Source organism: Budorcas taxicolor, chromosome 10 (assembly GCF_023091745.1).
Source record: "Budorcas taxicolor isolate Tak-1 chromosome 10, Takin1.1, whole genome shotgun sequence".
Lineage (NCBI taxonomy): Eukaryota > Metazoa > Chordata > Mammalia > Artiodactyla > Bovidae > Budorcas > Budorcas taxicolor.
The window spans coordinates 28,691,241-28,710,381 of NC_068919.1; the positions used below are offsets into that span (position 1 = coordinate 28,691,241).

The 19,141-nt window shown below is 41.6% G+C and overlaps 1 long non-coding RNA gene across 1 annotated transcript; it reads right to left on the reverse strand.

Moving 5' to 3' along the window:
• Window positions 1-4,052: 4,052 nt before the first annotated feature.
• On the reverse strand, window positions 4,053-13,411 carry LOC128054532 (uncharacterized). Its single transcript, XR_008200007.1, has 4 exons — window positions 13,194-13,411; window positions 12,793-12,872; window positions 6,203-6,296; window positions 4,053-4,923 (listed from the first exon to the last, which is right to left on the reverse strand). It is a non-coding gene; the product is annotated as an uncharacterized LOC128054532 (long non-coding RNA).
• Window positions 13,412-19,141: the final 5,730 nt, after the last annotated feature.

Consider the following 19,141-nt stretch of genomic DNA (forward strand, 5'->3'; position numbering starts at 1 on the left):
GTTTAAGAAAATGAATTAGCAGGCGTAAATGCCCTTAAAAAAGAGCTCCCTGGTCTAAAATGCTTACAGTATTGATGGAGGCCTTATTGAACCAAGGCACCCTCCCTGTTTCAGTCTAACCATTTGAAACAACTGTTGTATATTTTCATAATTAGAAACAGTTAAAAATAATCAACATAAGCCATTAAATGGCTTTTCCCAGATCTTTGAAAATTAGAACTGAAATTTTTAGGGTGAGTTGTTGGGGAGAACCCAGTTAGCCTTAGTTCTGACTCATAAGACACTTTGAATAGATATGATAAAATATTTTTTGGCAGAGGTTTCTAGGGGAGATGTAGCCCATTAATTCATCTACACATATTTACAAAATGTCTGTTTCTATGATAAGCTTGTTGCTGAATTGGATAACTTTAGTGATTCCTTCTGATTTTGAGAATTTGAGTGATTCTAAGAGAAAATTGAAATGAGTCTGGAAAAATTCATCGAATTTTGTCGAGAGGAGACAAGAAGGGACAGCTTTCCATATCACGTTAATGAAGGACACTGGTAGGAATAATAGCGGCTTGTGCTAAAGTAGCAGCTTCCCAGGTGGCTCAGTGGTAAAGAATCTGCCTGCCAAGCAGGAAATGTGGGTTCAGTCCCTGGGTCAGGAAGATCTCTGAAGAAGGAAATAACAACTCACTCCATTATTTTTGCCTGGAGATCCCATTGACAGAGAGGAGCCTGGCAGGCTACAGTCCATAGGGTCACAAAGGGTTGGACACAACTTAGCACCTAAACCGCCACAGCCACCATGCTAGAGTGGGTGGATAGATTTCTCTGGTAGAACAAAGATTTTCCCCAGGAAATCATGAGAAATGTGACTGAAAGGATAGATTGGACCAGGTTATTGGATGCTCTTAATATCAGGCAAAGGAATTCCCAGTTGGCACTGCAGGCATGATGCAGCCATTGTCATGATCCTGAACTGGGGGACAGTATGAAGGAAAAGGATGAGAAGCCAGTGGCCATCACTACTTAAAGAGACACTTCCTCCTATTTACACAGATAATATAATGAAAATGAACACTTCTAATTAGAGTAGAAAAGTCACATTCCTGTGGCCTAGATGCACAGCACAGAAATGGGAACGGAAGGCAATTCTCTCCCCTTTCACAGTTCTCATTTTCTCTGTAACCCACATCTCTCAGATCATGATAATGTGGTTTGCTAGATGTTCCAAAGGCTGCTAATGAGATGCAGCTATAATCTATTCACTTCCTAGCCTTCGCTGGAAACCAGACTACCCTCTTCACCTGATGCACTGCCCAGATGCCCACAGGGGCAGTACAGTGTGACCTGAGTGTCCAGGGGGAGAGGACAGTCCTCACCTAGGCAGGTCATGACTTCTCATTACACCCATCGGGAATGAAGGGGGTGTGGGCCTCTCACTGCCAAAATCAGAATGAACAAGGGAAAACCAGGCAGAGAAGAAAATGGGATGCCTGAACTCAGAAACAGATTGAGAAAAAGGAAGAGGAAACCGGAGAGAGACTTCATTCCACAGAGGGCATCTGACCAAAAGAAGAGTCATCAACGTGTCTGTTTAACATCGCGAAGACAGAATAAGAAAGAAGTCGGGTTATAGGGTAGCGAGACTGTAACATTAACTTTTCAGGTGAGCTTAGTTCTTAACAAGGGCTGTTAACAGGCCAGGTCACCAAAGAAGGTTGTGAAATCTCCCTCTTTAGGTCCTTAAAAATAGCTCTAGGGACTTAACCTGGGGACCCAGTGGTTGAGAATCCACCTTCCAATGCAGTGGACACAGGTTCAATCCCTGGTTGGGGAACTAAGATCCCACATGTCTCAGGGCAACTAAGCCTGTGCATCACAACTAGAGAAGGCCCCTGCACCACAATGAAGACCCAGCATAGCCAAAGTAAAAAATAAACAATAAGAAAATTTCAAAATAGCTCTAATTTGTATTTGCTTTGCCTGGGAATAAGCTAAGAAATTACATATTGGAAGACAGGAAGGCGCATGATTTAGCCTTTCAAAGACATTCCTAATCAAGTAATATGGCTCTTTTTCCTCTTTCTTTTTAGTTGCACTAAATTAGTTTAGCCTAAATTAATTGAAACTGGTTAAGATCTGGGGTGGGTTTTGTGTGTGCTCTTGCCCTTGTGTTTTCACTGTCTTCTTCCTTATGATTGAGATTCTCCCAGGCTTCTCTATTCCCCCTTCAAAAGTCTGTATTTAACCACTCCAGTTTTCAGGCATCCTTCCACACTCCGCAATATGGGTGGTCTTTGTCACACATTCAGCAGCTACCCCAAACTATTTTGTATTCTTTGTTGGCCCTTATTGGTTTTTAATCCCAACTCATTGCCAATTCAGTAAGGCAGAGGCAATATTTTATACTGTGTCATTTTTCCAAGAATGCACATGCCTCAGTTAAATGTTATTATTGACCAGCAAAATAAATTCCAAATAAATTGTATATATGTAATTTAGTATTTATGGAGCATTTACCATGTGTGAAAGTGAAAGTGAAAGTCGCTCAGTTGTGTTTGACTCTTTGAGACCCCATGGACTATATAGTCCATGGAATTCTCCAGACCAGAATACTGGAGTGGGTAGCCGTTCCCTTCTCCAGGGGGTCTTCCTGACCCAGGAATCAAACAGGGGTCTCCCGCATTGCCGGCAGATTCTTCACCAGCTGAGCTACCATCTTAAACAACTTTCTCAAATATTAGAGATATTTCCTAAAATTTCTCTTCAGAAAATTATCTCTAGGGTATATAAAGATTGTGTTGAACAAGTGTTTTGTTACAGGCAAGTTGGTTACTTAGAACATGATCATCTACAAAATACTAGTAAGCATAATTTAAGAACTAGATTCCTGAGTGCAGAAAGGAAGAGCTAGAAAAAATTTTTCTTTGAAAATTGTGCAGAAGAAATCTTGATTGAAAAAGATAAGAGTGGCAAATATTACATGCAAAGAGCACGCTAACATGACAGTCTCTCTTGATATTTGTAGTTAAATATAAAGTAGGACGGAGAAGGCAATGGCACCCCACTCCAGTACTCTTGCCAGGAAAATCCCATGGACGGAGGAGCCTGGAAGGCTGCAGTCCATGGGGTGGCTGAGGGTAGGACATGACTGAGTGACTTCACTTTCAGTTTTCACTTATCACTTTCATGCATCAGAGAAGGAAATAACAACCCACTCCAGTGTTCTTGCCTAGAGAATCCCAGGGATGGGGGAGCCTGGTGGGCTACTGTCTATGGGATTGCACAGAGTTGGACACGACTGAAGTGACTTAGTATAAAGTAGGAAGACTGGTGAAACCCAAGAGGATGACAAGAGTGATGGTTTAAGACCAGCAGTCAAATGAAACAGAAGTGGGTTGCTTTGCTGTCTGGGAAAATCATCTCAAAGACTTTTCATACCAAATGCACTTAGAATCTTAAGAACTTGTAGACAAATTCCCAGGAATAATCTATTCTTAGAGTGAAGAAAAAAAATCCACTGTGATGTAGAGAAAATGATCAACTTAATGCCCTAATGGTTAGAAGTTAAGGGTTAGTAGAAAATATGTCTTGATTACTTCAAACCTTTCTCCTATGTATCATTCTTTGGGAATATAGCATGTTTAAATTTTCCATACTTAATTAAAGTAATGACTATTGAGTAGAAGACCAAGGCAGACTCTCCATTAACCTGGTTGACAAAGCAACGAAGTTAGGAAATCTATGCAATAAAGTCACAACTCCATAACCAAGGCATAATCACTATTTCATTATTGAGGATTTGGTAGATTACCCTAATCATATTCAAAGTACTGCACAAGAGCTAAACTTACAGTGATAAAACTGTAAAATATTCTAATGTCACATCATAAATGGATTACAATTTTGTGATGAATTAGACTATAAACAAATACCCAGTCATGACAGGAAACACTTTATTAACCTTCAATAATTCAGAGGCCTTAATAATACCACCATACTGTGGGACTATGCTTCAGGGCCTTCACTTCAAACCATGAAAACCTTGACATTTGCATTTTCTGGTTATTTGGACAGTTACAGTCTTAACATAGATCATAAAGTAAATTATTGAGGCAGAAATTAGATACCTGACATGCTTCCTCTATTTTCCAGGAAATAAGATTCTTTGTAATTTTACATTGTTGGATAGATAGATAGATAGGTGGACAGATAAAGGTTGAGTCTTTCCCTCATTATTTTATGAGTACTCCCCAAACTCTATCACCTTCTGGTACAAATGATAAGTAATAATCTTCGAATAGCACCCTGGAAAAATGGAGGAAGCTGCTGTGCTCTGACCTATCAGTGCCTCTTCCTGCTGACTCAAAGGTAAGAGACCTACATCTCTGCTCACCTAGAACCTATCTGTGGCTCTCTAATAGCGAAGCTCTAGAGATGGTTGGGTTTTGTTAACCTCTCCTGTGGTCCTCTATCATGAAAACATGTTCTTCCAGCATCCCTATACTCACTGAACTCAGCATCTCTAGAGGATAGAAAGGAGATGAGCAGCCTCGCAGAAAGGAGGAATTGGCATGCATTCTTGAATGGAGTGAGCAGAAACACTCATTTGTAGGCAGTGGCAGCTGTGGTCCTCAGGGAATTTTGCTGACAGTATGAGAGTGGGGCATGATGTCACAGGAACCCTGGCTTGGTCAGAACAGCATGGTGTCCAAGGCAGCTGATCTGTTCATCCAGATTGAAAAGATTTCTTCCCCTGCTGCTCTCCCACCCTCCCCTTCTCCCTGCCAGTCTGAGTGATAATTGTAAAGCCATGCAGTTCCTTTCAGAAGTAGGCCATGGGAGCTAGGGCTGGGCGTTTTTATTGCTGGCATGTTGCAATTATCACCGAGGATGGCTCTGATGACAGCATAATACATGTGGTGTTTTGTGCTAAAAAAAAAAAAAAAAAAAAAAATTAATGCAAGTGGCTTAAAGGGAAAAACTTCCCCATGATTCAAGCACAGTTTCAATATGACATATGATCTGTATGGGACCAAATTCATGGTCACCTTTTTACACCATCAAGACTATTCCTACAAAATAGTCTATAGATCTAGCCCTTGGGAGGCCATGAAAGATATTCAGGAACTCTTAAGATCTCAACAGAGTGGCAAGGGGATATTTTATACAGGGCCTGTGTTAGAGTTCAGAATTTAAATTTATCTAAACCTGAGAGGAAGATGTTAGCCTCAGACTAGGATTTTAAGAAAGTTTAAATCCTTTGTCTATCACTTACCATCTGAGTGACTCGGCAAATTTTAGTTAACTTCTCTTACCCTCACTGTAAATAATGTATATAGCAATATCTATTCTCTGGGCTTCCTAGGTGGCTCAGTGGTAAAGAATCTGCCTGCTAACATAAGAAATGCAGGTTCAGTTCCTGGATTGGGAAGATCCCCTGGAGAAGGAAATGGCAATCTACTCTTGCCTAGGAAATACCATGGACAGAGGAGTTTGCCAGGCTACAGTCCATGGGGCTGCAAAGAGACAATTGAGCGACTAAACAACAACATCCACTTTATAGACTTGTTAGAATTACATGACTAAATGTAAGGAAAATACTTTGCACAAAGCCTGACCCAATGAAAATGCTCCATAAATAGTAGTTGCTGCTGATGCTATATTTTATAGCTATTATTACATATACCACTCTTATTTCAGGAAGGGAGCTCAGAAGAAAATTATTATTCATAGTTGCTAAATATTTCTTAGTAACGAATAAGTCTCATGACTATCATAGAGACAATTAGAATCATGATACCAGTGATAACCTCTTCAAAATCTTAATATGTCACAGAAGGGAGAAGTTTGAACAAACCATCCCAAACAAGAAGCACACAATCTGGAACATACACCCCTGCACCAGAGCAATCCATAAACTCAAAAACTTCAAGGCACCATGAAGCTTAAGGTAAGTATCCATTTGCTGGATAAGTTAAAAATGAATATAATATATATTTAATGTTGGCATTTTTATACCAAAGGCTATAGCTTAACTTTTCATATTATTGAACCATCTAAAAAAAGTTAACTTTTCACATTTCATGGCTATTTTTATTTATTTAACCATGAACTGCTAACCTGAAAAGGCTTTGCCTTATTCATTATTCAACATTAAGTAGCTATTTTTCACTTTGATGTAAGTTACTAATTTATAGACTGCTTTTACCTTAAGTCATCTGGTGACAAAGCCCTGTTCCAGAAGTAGATTTTGAAGATAAGCAGCTTAAAGCAGGAGAATATTTAAGTCAGCTTGATGTTTCCTCAATAATTCATTAAAAGAAAACAATGAAAAGGAAGTTACTGTTGGGCAGGAAAAATATCCTCTTCACAATCATATTCAGCTGTTAAGTTTTCATTAAGTAGTGTGTTTTACACAATTGCATTAAGAAATCATTGTATTTCTGCAACTAAACTGACAATGAATAAAGTCCTTGGTGTGCTGGCTGTTATAAAGGACAGACTCCAAATTCAGTTGGAAATGACAGAGCAACTGTTTTCCTGTTAACAGATTCAGAGAACATCCACTCAAGATAAGAGTACATGAAACCAAGAGACCAGGTCGACATTATGCCTCCAAATTAGCACTTATTGTAAAATGGGGCTTTCAGGAGTTTCCATTCTATTATTAATTTTTCTTCCCATTCCTCTCCTTCTTCACTGAGGCAAAAACATTGAAGCCAAAAAAAAAAAAAAAGACTTCATCTTCTCCAGTCTCATCATCATAGTAACATCAGGTGGTTAAGAGTGGAAGTTCAGCAGGTCAACCTGGACGAGTTCAAATCCTGGCTTAGCCACTTTCCAGCTGTGTGACCTTGGCCAATGATTTATTTGTCTGTACTTTGTTTTCTATACTGCAAAATGAAAGTTACAGGCTAGTGAAAGTACGTGTAGTTTTGGGTTATTGGTTATTAAGAAATAAATGGGGCTATATGTATATGCTAGATGTTATTACAGATGTTATTACTCGTCTCTCACTCCAGTTCATGGGACCATTTTCCTCCAGTGAACAGCATGCTGGTAGTGGACATAGTTCCTCTCTGCTTAAACAGCATCCATTCCTCCTTATAGTAATAGCAAATTAAGCTTCCTTTAGAAAGTCACCTGGTCCTCACTCTAAGTTCATGTGTCTCACTTTGTTTGGGGGAAGCAAAGCACCGTCACTCAAGCCAAGCCTGGACAGTCAGAGCATTCCATCCTGGCCACATGGTTTGGTTCAGGAAGGGACACGTGACTCCAGGTTAATGAGATGCCGTCAAAGATTTCTGCTGGAACAACTGGAGAGAGAAGCCCTTGTCCAGTAGATGTGACTATTAAGATAAACCCCAGAGCCCTTGGTAATCATCTTGCCTTGAAGAGGGTAAAGCCTGAGTGAAAAAGAAGCCAACAGAGGGAAAGATAGATAATAAACGGAGAAAGAAATATTCCTAGTGACATCATTTGACACTTGGATCAAGTCACATCTCAATATCAGGAAGATCTATCCTGGGGTATTTCATTTAGTCAGTGAATAAACTGGCTGTTTTCACTCTCACTGAGAAAGTTCTGACTTACACAAACATTTAAAATATAATCACATTGTTCTAGCCTCGGGAACAAACTTGAGTATTTTCTTGTACTCTGAAATAAATCCTCTTGCTACAACACAGAGAGTAAATTCAACAGTCCTCCCGAATCAATGACATTGCATTATTGTCTTGCTAAGATGGCCAACATGGAGAGTTGCATAGGGAGCACTCTGGACCCCGATCTGAGTTGGAATCCCTGCCCTTCCACAGGTTAGTCCCTTCTCCTTCACAGGTTATTTAACCTCCCGAACCTTAATGTCCTACATGAATACACTTACTGCTAGGGTTCAGTGAGATAACACATGCAAAATACTAAGCATTAAGAACGGTCATAGTAAAATGCTTACTGATGTGTGCTGCACTCTGTTGTGCACCTTCTAGATGGTAACTCCCTGACTCCTCATAACAGCCTTGTGTGTAAGGGTTCCATTCCTTGTTTTGCAATTGAGGAAACTACAGACGGAGAGGTTAGGTCATTTGCACCAAGTTGGCTTCTGGTCATGTGCACCACTGGTGGCTCAGCAATAAAGAGTCTGCCTGCTAACATAAAGGACGTGGGTTTGATTCCTGGGTCAAGGAGACCTCTGGAGAAGGAAATGGCAACCCACTCCAGTATTCTTGCCTGGGAAATCCCATGGACAGAGGAGCTTGGAGGGCTACAGTTCATGGGGTCACCAAGAAAATATTTTTAAAATCTACAAGCACATCACTACTAAGAAAAAAATAACATAAGTAAAAGTGCCTTACTAATGGTCATGTGCTTTAGAGTAAAGCTTTAACAGCTTTCATATACATTGTCCCCTCTTACCTTTTCATTTTCTTGGTGAAAATCAGAATTTTTGGTGATACAAGAATAGGAATGAAAAATTTGAGTTGTTTTATTATGTTTGTTGTTGTTGTCATAAAGTTTTATATAAGAAGGGCTTTCCTGGTGGCTCAAATGGTAAACAACCTGCCTGAAATGCAGGAGACCTGAGTTTGACCCTTGGGTTGTAAATATCCCCTGGAGTAGGAAATAGCAACCCACTTTAGTATTCTTGCCTGGAGAATTCCATGGACAGAGGAGCCTGGTAGGCTATAGTCCATGGGGTCACAAGAGTCAGAAATGACTAAGTGATATATAAACTTATTGCCAAAAATAAATCCGACAATACAAAAGGGCATAAAGAGTAAAAGATAACACACATAATCCTACCACTGAGTGTTGAGATTTTCAAATATTTCTGTATACATTCTGACTGACTGCCAAAAAATATTATCATGTCTTGTAGACTGCTTTTATCAAGATATTCTTAACATCTTACAATACTAGAATAATCAGTTCAGTTCAGTTCAGTTCAGTCGCTCAGTCGTGTCTGACTCTTTGTGACCCCATGAATCGCAGCACGCCAGGCCTCCCTGTCCATCACCAACTTCCAGAGTTCACTCAGACTCATGTCCATCGAGTCAGTGATGCCATCCAGCCATCTCATCCTCAGTCGTCCCCTTCTCCTCCTGCCCCCAATTCCTCCCAGCATCAGAGTCTTTTCCAATGAGTCAACTCTTCACATGAGATGGCCAAAGTCCTGGAGTTTCAGCTTTAGCATCATACCCTCCACAGAAAACCAAGGGCTGATCTCCTTCAGAATGGACTGGTTGGATCTCCTTGCAGTCCAAGGGACTCTCAAGAGTCTTCTCCAACACCACAGTTCAAACACATCAATTCTTTGGCGCTCAGCCTTCTTCACAGTCCAACTATCACATCCATACATGACTACTGGAAAAACCATAGCCTTGACTAGACGGACCTTAGTCGGCAAAGTAATGTCTCTGCTTTTGATTGTGCTATCTAGGTTGGTCATAATTTTTCTTCCAAGGAGTAAGCATCTTTTAATTTTATGGCTGCAGTCACCATCTGCAGTGATTTTGGAGCCCCCCAAAATAAAGTCTGACACTGTTTCCCATCTATTTCCCATGACGTGATGGGACCAGATGCCATGATCTTCATTTTCTGAATGTTGAGTTTTAAGACAACTTTTTCACTCTCCTCTTTCACTTTCATCAAGAGGCTTTTTAGTTCCTCTTCACTTTTTGCCATAAGGGTGGTGTCGTCTGCATATCTGAGGTTATGGATATTTCTCCCGGCAATCTTGATTCCAGCTTGTGTTTCTTCCAGTCCAGCATTTCTCATGATGTACTCTGCATATAAGTTAAATAAGCAGGGTGACAATATACAGCCTTGACATACTCCTTTTCCTATTTGGAACCAGTCTGTTGTTCCATGCCCAGTTCTAACTGTTGCTTCCTGGCTTGCATACATATTTCTCAAGAGGCAGGTCAGGTAGTCTGGTATTCCCGTCTCTTTCAGAATTTTCCACAGTTTATCGTGATCCACACAGTCAAAGGCTTTGGCATAGTCAATAAAGCAGAAGTAGATGTTTTTCTGGAACTCTCTTGCTTTTTCCATGATCCAGTGGATGTTGGCAATTTGATTTCTGGTTCCTCTGCCTTTTCTAAAACCATCTTGAACATCAGGAAGTTCACGGTTCACGTATTGCTGAAGCCTGGCTTGGAGAATTTTGAGCATTACTTTACTAGCGTGTGAGATGAGTGCAATTGTGCGGTACTAGAATAATAGACCTAGTTTAATAGTTTTAATTCCTTTATAATATTCTACTATGTAAAAGTACTTGACTCAATCAATTCTTTACTGAGGATGGACATTTAGACTGTTTTTAACATTTTTTTGTAATGAATAATTCATCTATATATCTTTCAGCACTTGTTTAATGATTTTCTTAGAAGGTTAATTCCAGATTCTGGATTTAAGAGATTTTGCACTTTTAAACTCCTGGGTTAACTGCAGCGGAGTTACCTTTCAGAAAGGTTTTCAGGGAATAGAATTACTTTTCACTTTTCATAGACAATGGCACAGAGAGAAGCAACGGCTTGCTGAAGATGACTCACTCACTCACTGATGTGTTGTTCAGTCTCTCAGTCATGTCCAACTCTTGCGACCCCATGGGCTGTGGCCCACCAGGCTCCCCTTTCCATGGGATTTTCCAGGCAAAAAAATGGAGTGGGTTGCCATTTACTCCTCTTGACCCAGGGATCAAACCCACGTCTCCTGCATTGGCAGGCAGATTCTTTACCACTGAGCCACCAGGGAAGCACTTATATATCCATCTGTTAAAAACTTGAGATGTTTCAGAGCTGGCAATATCTATTGAAATCACTCCATCTAAGTCTATTATAGGCAAACTGAAGAAGGAAGGTGTGTAACCTCTGAATTTGAGGGCTTCTCTCTTCAGCCCTTCCTTGAGTTGGAGGCTGGTGTCTGCAGCTTGACATGGAACCATCCTGCCACTCCAGTGCTATAAGCTCTAGATTTTTTTTTTAATGGTTCTATATTTTTATGGTAACCAGTCCTTTCCACCACAGTTTTAACCAACCTCACCAGAGTCAGGATGCAGGCAGGATCTCAGATCTGGTATCTTAAAGCAAACCAAAAACCAAAATCTTTTTTTAAGGTAGAAATGGTTCTCATTAAGTCTCATCCACATCAAGAATTCAGCGATGCTTTTAGACATTTTCCTCCTTGAATCATGTGTAGTTAGTTCCAGGCCCTCCCTGATGACCACTAGGCGTCAGACTTTCCCATCTCTCCTCCAACTGTGCCGCTTACCCAGTAATTAACTCATTTGCTCAGAGTCATTAGCTCTTACCTAAGAGGGCTTCTTTGTGATCACATGAACAGGGTCATTATGAGGCAGAATCCTAACAGATTTCAACAGGACTTATTAAATGTGACTGTCCTAGCTACTGGCTTTTCAACAGAGTTCTTCATTGTGAAGCCCAAGCCTTAAACTAGGAGAAGTAGAAGAAAGACCAGTAACCAGGCTTTTCACTGGCCAAGTGAAGCCACAGAATGCCACTGCTTTTCACTACATAGGTATCTGCACCTTTGTTGCCAATAGGATGATGGTGTATTCTGAGTACTACCTCTCATTCATCTTAAAGGTGACAAAATGCCAAAGCAGCCAATAGCAGGCTCTGAATTCTGTATGCAAAGTGGGTTGCAGTGTAACAGTTTATCATCAACCATGCATTTATTCAATGTCCAGGCTCACAGGGCACTGCACTTGAAGTCCAGAAAAGAGCATTTCATTCAGCCAGTCATTCTATTATTCAACAAGCACTTGTTAAACTCTTCCCAGGGGCTGAGGTCCCAGTGATGAAGAATATAACATGGGGTAAACACACCCAGAGGACAACCTGTATAACAACAAGACCTACTCCAGGCTGCTTCATCCCTCCTGTGTTAGAAGAGGCTGCAGAGGTAGGATTAAAGCTATGGCCCTGTCTCCTAGCCAAAGCATCTCTCCCCTGGCAACCTTGGAGGGTCTCAATGTCTTAGCCTCAGAACCTCCTCAATTCCTCTACTCCCCACCTGACAGCATCCCTAAGAGGCGGAAATAGAAAAACCTTTATCTCAGACATGAGAGAACTGAAACAGAAAAGTGGAAAGGTTTTCTCAAATAATGTAGACGGACAAAGGCCAAACCAGCATGCTGGGCTCTGTGAGCTGAATCACAGGAAACCAATGAAAATGATTTTCAGTCAAGACATACTTTACAGCAAAATGTACAACGTCTTGCAGAGAGGGGCTCTCTCTTCGTATTTGGAATATTATAAATCTCTCTTATTATTAGGAAACTAAGCAAGGAGATCAAAACAGTCAGTCCTAAAGAAAATCAATTCTGAACATGCATTGGAAGGACTGATGCTGAAGCTAAAGCTCCAGTACTTTGGCCACCTGATGTGAATTACTGACTCATTGGAAAAGACCTTGATGCTAGGAAAGATTGAATGCAAGAGGAGAAGGGGACAAGGAGGATGAGACAGTTGGATGGCATCACAGAGTTGATGGACATGAATTTGAGCAAGCTCTAGGAGATGGTGAAGGACAGGAAAGCCTGGTGTGCTGCATCCATGGGGTCGCAAAAAGTCGGACATGACTGAGAGACTGGACAACAAAAATCAGGAAGCTGGTAAATGAAAACAGAAAGCTTCATTTTGTGAACTCGTTTTCTTGAAACACAACATCCTGCCTACAATGTCTCCAAGGAGAGAACACTCTTATCCTAGAGACCTCCTCTTCCCTTCCTTTGCTGAAGGAAGGTGGACTCTTCCTTGACAGGCACTGACTCACCTGGGCAGATGCACCAGTGATTTCCTGCAGCATGTGCCAGCTTTTGCAGAGCTACTCAGACCAAAACAGCAGCCCAGTCCCTGGAGAGGACATTCATTTAGATCTATTTTAATTTGCCCCCAAATCATCATTACCAGAGTGTGTCTCCCAAATAACTGAGAACTCCCCACTTGTTTATCTTGAACTCTGCTTAACACTTCCAGAATGAAAAATAGTATCTTTATATGATATGGTTATAAAATGAGACACACCTATTACCCACAATAAGCACACATTGTCCCTTAATAACTCAGAATTACTCTTTTTTCCCCTGTACTTTGCTTTGAGTTAGTAAAAACTGAAAAAAAAATATTATCTTCAAAACAAATAAACATGATCACAGCAAGGACAGTAAAACACACCATCAGCATCTTTACCGACTGTGGTCCTTTTCAATTTCCATTGCCAGGCTCTGAACAACCCCATTACTTCCTAAGAAAAGCTTGGAGCGGCTCTACGGGCCGCTTTTTTTCTTTTTGCTTTCTGTAGCTCCTAAGAAGGGATGTGATGGTGGATTCACCTATCCACCCCAATGCCAGCACAGGGCCTCACCTACCAGCCCTGCATCCAGCCTGCTGGTTCTCACCATGTGACTCATCTGAAACACTGAACTGGTCAGCTCAGCCCTTGAACAGTCATTCCATTCCCATGAAGATATTTTCTGAATAAGCACTCAGAAACCACACTAGCTTCCGTTACAAAGAAAGATATGGGTATTTCCTTTAGGGCCAGGGTAAAGAATGGCTTTCTGTGGCACAGAAAGAGGGCAGTCCTAAGGTCAGGTAGGTACTTTAAAAATGTGAGCACTGAGCTAGTTATAATCTTTACCTTCTCGTCTAAAAACCACATATTGCCCAGGAATGATGGAAGGTCTGGAGGTGGAACGTGCATCCCTGCTAGAGACATGAAGAGCTGGACTAGGAACAGAGTTTCCAGAACATACTCCTGCACAGTGTTACGTTTCCCACTTGTGTTAATAAGGTAAGAGTGGGAGTCAGTGAATCTACTGGATATCCAGAATCAACGGACTGTTGCCTGCCTTAGCTTATTGGTTCCCATAACTTTACAAGATTCAAAACCTGAACATTTCATCACAATTATCTAATAAGAGTAGTTCATTGAATAAAATAATTATTTATGACAGCTCTTTAATTCTCATTGGATAATGTTTATTGAGAGTTCCTCCAGGTGTTCAGGGAAGTGTATTAGTTTATTCTGGTTTTCAACAAACATGTACATAACTGCACTCAGTATAGCTCTGTGCTCAGCACCACAGGAATAAAAAGAATCCTGGTCTATGGGGAGACGGGTCTAGTATGGGATACATTGCACTGTTAGTACATTAAATAATCATAAAAATGATAAGTTCACTACATTATTGGTACTATATATCTACCCTCTAAAACAATACCCAAACACAAACAGTAAGGTGATACAGAAAGTATGAGATTATACGTATATAAAGTGTTACTCGTCTCTCGGTCATGTCCGACTCTGCGACCCCATGGACTGTAGGCCACCAGCAGGAATACTGGAGTGGATCGTCTCCAAGGGATCTTCCCTACCCAGGTATTGAACCTGGGTCTCCTGCATTACAGGCAGATTCTTTACTGTCTGAGCCACCAGGGAGGCTGGTGTGTATATGTGTGTGAAAACAACTGTAAGGGGAAACAGCAAAATGCTCTACTCAGATGAAATTATCTTTGGGGAATAAAGGTAAAAGTAATCTTTATTTTCTTTATGTTTCAACTTTAAAATGTTGTCCACATTGAATATGTAATCCTTGAACATGTAGTGTGAAAATTATGTTACAGAACAAATTTAAAAACAAAGAATTTGAGAGAAGAAGTGCTTTCTTACACCTGGGGCAACCAGGAAGGCTTTGCAGGCAAAGGAAAAGTGAACTCAGCCTGAAAGAACACAGAGGATTTTAGAAGGTAAACAAGGAGATGGGGAATTGGGTGAGTGTGGACAAGGGAAGGAGAATTCATAGTTGGAAACTCTAAGTATCTCGGTTTGACAGCAATACATTGTATAACAATGGTAATGAATAAAGCTGACTTTCAGAGGCAGTTACAGGAGTTCCTGCCTTATTGTACAGGACCATATGAATAATGGATATCATTCAGTTGTTGACGGGATATTCTATGTGGAGGGATGCACAGGAGTGGAAGCCAAGCTGGTCAGCAGACATCATGAGCTCATCCAGAGGAGAAAGGGTCCCTGACTTTCAGATCTGAAGGGAATGTCCTCATTGGGTCATAGCACAAAGTTCTCCAACCTGGGGGAAGGTCACTTTGTCCTCCGACGGTTGGAGCGTTCTAAATGCTGAACCGTGCAAGGCCTCGAGCACATTCAGCCAGATGGAGCATAGGAGGTGGAAGGGGCTTTTGGAAAATGCACTATTGTTTCAGTAATTTGATATTGATTGTTCCTGTGAAGCACTTATAAGCTAGACTCTATACCCATCACAACACAAAGATGCAGACAAGCATCTTTCCTTGCTGGACAGAGGCACAACCTTCATGCAGCCTCATTCAGGGATGATAAAATACTTATTCCAATGGGCTAGTGGTTAAAACTAAAATTCTTAAGCTTTTCAGAAATAATCACTTTCAGGTGTGTGTCACTTTATGGGAATCCAATTACAATTTCCCATTGCCTTCTGTCACAGTTGCAGTATTATTTTTCCCCTTCATTTCATGATAAATTCCTGAAACTTGAGGTCTTTTCTGTTCACCCCAATCCTCACGTCTATGGTCAGTTATCACTCACTTTAACAAACACTGAGGCTGGTGAATTTGTCGGCAAACAGAATAATAACCCTTTTAAAACTTGCTTACTTGCCCAGTCATGCCCAACTCTTTGCAATACCATGGACTATAAACCACTAGGCTCCTCTGTCCATGGGATTTTCCTGGGAAGAAAACTGGAGCGGGCTTCCATTTCCTCCTCTAAGGGATCTTCCCGACCCAGGGATTGAACCCTCGCTTCCTGTGTCTCCTGCATTGGCAGGTGGATTCTTTACCACAGAGCCACCTCAGAAGCCCTTAATACTCACTTAATACTCATTTAATACTTAATAATACAATAAATTTTTGTCTAATGGAAATAGCATGGCTATACTTGCAACCACACCTGGACATGAGGCAGTTCAAGGAAAAGGACTTCCTTGATGCACTGTCTTGACCACATACATACGACAAGTTGCATATGAGATGAGACCAAAGGCACAGCACATCTCTGCTCTCACTTGGGGAAAGCATGTGAGTGGTGGATGGGCCTGCACCCTCTTGCTCCACACAGGTGCTGGGGGACCTGAGGTTGTGCAGTAAGATGTACTTGCTTACTGTACAAAGACCTAGAAAGAAACGTAAGTGGGGTTCTGGGTTTTCTGAAAACAGACCAGAAGCTCAGGGAAGGTGTTGGCTGGGCACAGCTAGGTATGGCTATGTCTAGCTCTTTTGCTCAATGAGAATTTGGAAGAATGGATCCACTTGTTCTTTAGGGTCAACAGTGACTCCACTGCATCTTCCTGATTGCTTGGGTTTCCCAAGTGAAGCTGCAGAATTGCAGTGCCTCTCACTGCACTGCAGAGATACCTGCACCCTCATTACTAACAGGCTGCTGGTATGAGCAGCCTTGGGTACCACCCCTTATCCATCTTAAGAACAACACAAGGCCAAAGTAGCTGACACCAGGCTCTAAGTTCTGTATGTACAGTGAGGTGAAGTATAACATTATCAACCACGTACTTACTGAGTGGCTGCTGCATACAAGATGCTGCACTGAAGGTCCAGAAGAGGGTATTTTCATTTTGCCACTTGTTCGTTTACTCAACAAGCACTTGTTGAACTGCTTCTGGGCACCAAAAATCCCAGTGAAAGCAACATGCAGTAAACACACCTGCAGAACAGCTTGTGTGACTGCGCACCACACCCAGTCCCAAGCTGCTTGGTCCCTCAAGTAGGGTAGAAGCACAGAGTCCAAACCAGTATTCTGGGCTCCATGAGCTGCATCATAGGGAACCCTATGAAAATGGTTTCCAACCAAGACACAGATAATAACAGCAATTGATGCTCTTCAAGTCCTGCCATCTCTGTGATGTTAGAGAAATATCAATTACATGGGAAGGAGAGTAAGGGGCAATCAAGTTAGCCAGACAGAGTTAATCTATCAGAAAGAAGCTACAGTTGATCTCATTCCAAGGACTCTAAGGTAAAGGAGTTTAAGTTAAACTGCAGAGAAGGTGGAATAGGAGCCTGACCAGGGGCCGTCATCCTTTCAGACCAACCATGAGTAAACTGTGTTCAGTAACATGAATGAATTCCTGCCTTCAACTTGGTTGCCCAGCACCTCACTACCCTTCCCCAGAGTTTGGTTGAGTATGAACACCAGCTCTAGCTTGAAAAGCTGGACATACATAACGATTGTTTCTGAGGGCTGTGCTCTTTCTGCCCGGGTGAGGGAAGCCACGTGTGGGAACAGACACAGGCTTCCTCATGACTGAACTGTTTCTGTGGCTCAGGAGGCGCAGAGCTGGTGAACAGACGTGTCCTCGCTGCCTCCGGGCATCTCTGCTCCATCCAGCTGCCAGCACAGCTCGGACAGAGACTGGAAAGTACATGGTGTTTCCTGCCCTTCGGCCCTCCCCAGTGACCAGGCTGTCCCTCACCTTCCAGAACGAGACCCTGCTGCTCCTCAGGCAGGAACCTCGCAGGCCTGGCATGTCATGCGGTGGTCCTTGCACACAGGTCGCTGTGCGCAGTGGACTGGCATCCATCCCCCCTGAACAAGGGGTGTTTAACCCTTTGATCCAGACTCATCAGGAACAGCAGTAATAGATGGACAAGACTGTGTGAGTTTTCCTGAACCAGGAAAATTGTGTCAGGAAAGAGTTTGAAAAAGAACAGAAATGGGGTACACAGGGCCCATCTGCCAGAAACCCTGGAAAGGTTTAGCAGACAGCTTGTTGCTAAAAGCAGGTACAGTGTTTACTAATAAACATGTTCACAGTTGTATGAACATCTTCCGGGAAAGAATAAAGAGGAAACAGAACTTCGTTTGTTAAAACACCAAATTCCATTAGAAGGGCCAAGCAGTGACTTTATAAGTGAAGAGAACAGAAGATGACATCTATGGTATGTTTTTAAGGTCATAGGGAAGATGCCTTTCCCTTCAAAACAATCACACCCTTCTTCTGCCACCCTATTCCACCAAGACCCCCAACTATTCCACCATTAGAGATATAGTTCTTTCAAGGTGAATCTTTTCTAGGCTTCTCCTTTAATATGCAAATACCTTTCAAAAGGGTTCCCTGTTAACCCCCAATTTCTTACTGGTCATGACTTTTTCAGCTTGCTTTCAGCCCTGATTCCACAGAAGAGCTTCCAGTTTTTGGAAGATGAAGATGGTTAGAGTGAGGAAAGGGGGACAGAAGGCCCAGAAAGGGAGCTGGGAAGAGCCTTCCCTGCTCTGAGAAGGACAGGTCCATGCTAAGATGCAGTTGAATGTACAAAATCAGCTAATGGAAATTCCTCTCTGTAAGGACAGTCTTGTTTTTATATAAAGTCTTTGGGAACTTGATTCTGACAATTCCTCTTGAATTTCTCTGAATCATTTTTAGAAGATAGAATAAGCTGTAAGAAATAGGTGTTTAAATGATGTCTGTGTCTCTTGTGTGTGTGTGTGTGTGTGTGTGTGTGTGTGTGTGTGTGGACTTCCCTACAGCCCCTGAAATAAATTGGGACTAAACTTGGCAACAGTTAATTTACTATAAATAAATATGCTAAGCAGTGTGAGTTACTTACCAGACTCTTCACCATAAATGTCCTACGTGAAAACTGACCCTTGCTTGACAGCTCAGCTATTTTAAAGCTACATGTACAAATTCCTCAGCTCTGCTAATCTGTAAAGTCTAAAATGTCCTTGCTTCTAGGCTCTGTGGGACTCTTCTGACAAGGAAAGTTGGTGTCAGGGAATAATTAGGTTCTGTTGGCGAGGGGGAGGGAAATATCAAGAGCTTATTATTTCTGGTCACCTTGTTAGACATTTATATTCCTGCAGAAAATAACACAGACTTGCAGAATATTCAAGTCAATGAGAATAATTGCACTGGCTGAAGAGAACTTAATTTATTTTACTTCAAAGCAACTCTTTAGTTTTAGAGCACAGAATCTAACTAAAACAGAAATATACCAGACCAGTCTCTCCACAGAAGACTGACCAAAAAGGCTAGGTCTCACTGTCTCAACAAACTGGCTATCAGACATGGATGAAATATTTACATCAGTAACTTCCTTTACCCCAT